The sequence below is a fragment of the Otolemur garnettii genome, unplaced genomic scaffold, assembly GCF_000181295.1.
Source record: "Otolemur garnettii isolate 467f Iridium unplaced genomic scaffold, OtoGar3 scaffold00026, whole genome shotgun sequence".
In the NCBI taxonomy this organism is placed as follows: Eukaryota; Metazoa; Chordata; class Mammalia; order Primates; family Galagidae; genus Otolemur; species Otolemur garnettii.
Window position 1 is genome coordinate 40,491 of NW_003852421.1, and position 3,957 is coordinate 44,447.

The window sequence follows — 3,957 nt, forward strand, 5'->3', positions numbered from 1 at the left end:
AATCTTCAAAATGTTTTATTATAAAATACAGTACAGAGTTCACAGACAGTTTCCAATTTTCTCTAATACAGACATTGCTGAATGAAGCACTGCAAAATACTTGGTGTCACCCACAAAAATCTAACTTCTATAATAATTTCAATCCCCTTAGAGTTACAGAAAACTCTGCAATAGGCAGTGGAATAGAGAGACAGCAAGTCACCAAGGACGCTGGGCTCTCCACTGCTGAACAATGACATTGTTTTCTCCAAGGGTTGAAATCCATGTTCCACCAAGCTAGGACCCAAATTCCTATAGAGACAGTGGAGAAGACAACCTAGAAGTCTCAGGCCACTACTTCTTATTCCTCAGTTTTAGCTCTTCTGCTGCATTATGCAGGAAAATGTAATTTTTCTTTTGGGGATTGTAAAACTCATATCCCTTTGACCAGTCTTAGCTGGAATCATATGCATACATGTTTCCATTGTGATTGAAGCAAAAAGCTGATACTGGCTGACCCACCTGTTCTGGAGTTTTTAGTTTTGTTCTGGCATCTTTGTTCCAGAAGCTGAATCTACCAGCAGATCCCACAGTCGCAAGGGTGCCACGAACAGGATGGAATGGGGTTCCATTTACCACATAGATGTCTTGAGGAGCTGAAGTGTTGGTTCCATTAGATCGATGACATTTAACGGTAAAGTTATCTTTGGCAGGATTTGGGGGGTTGATGTAGTGAATACCAACTCTTCCCTCAATACTTCCCAGGGCAAAACCAGTTGGCTTGTTCTGTTTGTCTTTAAAAACAGCTACGCTTCAATGCTGATGTTTCAGTGGAGATTCTATCCTCCTGAACTCAGAACCTTGATTGTCTAATTGGTATACAATTAGGGCCCTCTCTGCAGTTGCCATCACGGCCATAGGGTATATCACATCAGCACAATAACAGCTTTCAGGGAGTGGCAAAACCATCATAGGATTTGATGACCGAGTATCCCCAAACTTTAAAGTCCTATCCCAGCTCCCAGTCATCGCACAGCTGTAGTTTGGAGCTTTGATCCAATGTATGGTTTTAACAGGAGCATCATGCTGTGCAATCTATATCGCTTGATTACTGTTGAGAACCCACATTTAGCAGTTTTATCACATGATGCTGTAAGTACTTTGCTCCCATCGTCACTCTAGCACAGGCCCTGTGTGCATCTGCTGGGCTTTTGGAATGGTTTGCCCACTGTCCTGAACTTCCCAGCAGCGAACATGAGCCTGCAATAAGAAAGTTTCCCGGCAAGACTGGCGGGCTAAAAGATAGACAGCCAATGCTATCATCAGGAGAAGATGTTACTTCACTATCCTTCATAGGGCTGTGGTTATCTGGGGTTGTGCTGCCAAACATGCTGGTCCCACCAGTTCCAAAACCCAAGGTTGGTCCAAACACTCATTTTGGCCCTTTGAGTGTCACCCGGGCAGGAAGCTGCAGCAGGGAGAGGAGAGCTCTGGAGAGCTAGGGAGCTGCTCCAGCGCGGAGAAGATCGGTGGCGCCAGGAGGGATCCCAGGAGTCAGAGGTGCCTTCACTCCAGCGGTGGAAACTGCCTCAACTACCACAGAAACACTGCGCGGGGGCCTGAAGCCACTTCCGGCGTCACCTGGAAAGCCAATTTTTTTCTATTTTTAGTTCAGACGGGGTCTCGCTTTTGCTAAGGTGGTCTTGCACTTGTGAGCTCAAGCAATCCACCTGCCTCAGCCTCCCAGAATGTTGGGACTACAGGCGTGAGCCACTGTCCCTGGCACGAAGCAGAATTCTTGGCTAAGCCCTTCCCTCCTGGGAATGGATCCGTGACATAACCACACTGCGGAGCAGGCTGGCAAATGAGGACATGCTACACTCTCTCCCGAGAGGACAAGTACGGCCCAGTCGTGAGCAGCCATGGGTCAGGAACTCTCACTGCTCTCTCTTAGGTGAGGGCATTTTTAGCTTTCACACACACAAATGGGCCCTTTTATTTTCCCACATCATCTCTTTAGCTCCTTTTCTCCTGCTGCCAAAATGTTTCAAACACATTTGAACAACAGAGGCGTCTTTATCTGGGATCTTTAGCCACGGAGCAGAAGACAGGAAGATGTCAGTACAGGGATGAAGCAGTGTGTGGTTTGACCCCCTGGGACTTGGGAAGGGTCCTGGTGTGAGCACTAAGTGAGGCACATGTGGGGACTGGAGTGGGACCTACTGGGGAGGAAGGTTGGGAGTAGATTTGAAGCAGTCAAGTCTAGAACAGGCATCTTTATTTTTTTTTTTGGCCAGGGCTGGGTTTGAACCCGCTGCCTCTGGCATATGGGGCTGGCACCCTACTCCTTGAGCCACAGGTGCTACCCCTAGAATAGGCATCTTTTTTTCTAAACTCAAATTAACATTCTACCCAAGTTTCCAGTGTACACAAGAGCATCCTGAAGTTTCTGGAAGTTATTGGGAAATTGCAGGGCATGTGAAATGGAAGTGCACGCAGCATTAAACTCTGAGTTCAGAATTTCAAATGAGCTTCTTTACTTCAGGGCTCTCTCTGCTGCAGGCTAAGGTCACTTCCTGTGCATTGTATAAGTGAGAGTAGAACCCAGCAAAGCAGTCAGAGGGGACTGGCTCATGGAGGGAAAAATCTCCCACAGAACAGAACACACTCAGCCCTGCTGTGCTGGATAAAGAAATGGACTAGCAGGTCAGTGTTAAACCTTCCTACAGATCTGTGCATTTCCACACAGCAATCACCAAGACCATAGCAGCTGTCTAAGTGTCTTCCTAATCGACCCCACAAGGGACTGGCATCCAAACTTGGATGGGGACAGCTGTCTCTCTTGGATAATATTCTGAGAAATCAGTCTTGGCTTTGTCAAAGTGTCAGTAACTTCCCAACTGCTAAGATCAGACTCTGTGCTATAGTTTTCTTCTGACTTGAATCTGGAAAGGGAGACCTCCACATCGTCTTGTCCACTGGTCCTGGCTTTGTCTACTCACTGACCTGTTCACACATAAGCTAGTTTTTCACCTGGAAGAAATGAGACGAGAACAGAGCCTCAGGGTAGCAGTGGTGGGCAAGCACCCAGGCCTGCTCTGCCTCCCCACCATGCCTACCTAGGACCAACGCATCAAAGTCCTCTCTCCGTCAGGTGAGGCTCCATAGAGGTTCATGTAGGCTCAGGGCATGATGATTTTTTGAGTCTCCTGGTTTAATAAAGAAAATTAAGAAATGCCAAGCATTGTGGTATGTTTCAAAATTTTATATTAACAAATGGATGCTTTTTAAAAAATGAAATGCAATCTATAGTAGAACCTCTGTAAGTTGACCACCCAAGGGACTGTAACAAACTGGTCAACATGTAGAGGTGGTCAACATAAGCAACTAGGGCTGCTGTACAGATATGTACATGCAATGCTTGTCTGGTCTGTGAAAATTATGTCAACTTCAACTTAAGGAGGTGGTCAGTGTAAGGAGGTGGCCAACTATGGAGGTTCTACTGTAATTGTGCTATTGCCAAGTTAACAACAGGATTTAGAAAATATTGTTATATAGTATTTTTTATGGAACAAAAGCTTAAGTTGTATAATTAAAGTATTTTCTGTCCATCTTTTCAGTGAATCTAACTTGGTGACTCTACACATAATAAGCTCACTAGGAAATAATTTCAGTGATTTAACCTGAGTCCATTTGCATAGCCCATGATGAGTCCCACACACTCTCACCTGTAACTGTGGCTTCCATTTCTTGGTACCTTGAGGCCTGGCCCCTGCACTGGGTCCCCACACACTCTGACACAGTTCCCATCAATCAGGCTTTTTGGGGAGTAGGTGTTGCAGTGTAAGCCACAAGTCAAGAGGGAGCTACCCTCAAGAATATTCATGTTTCCTGTACCCACAAGTGGTTTAAGATGAGGATCAAGTTGATTTCAATTAATTAGTTACTACTTGGTAATTGGTAGCATTTTTTTTTTTT

The 3,957-nt window shown here is 45.5% G+C and overlaps 1 pseudogene; it reads right to left on the reverse strand.

The window, feature by feature from the left end:
• Nucleotides 1–333: 333 nt before the first annotated feature.
• Nucleotides 334–3,957, reverse strand: part of LOC100945353 — a 4,774-nt pseudogene continuing 1,150 nt past the window's right edge.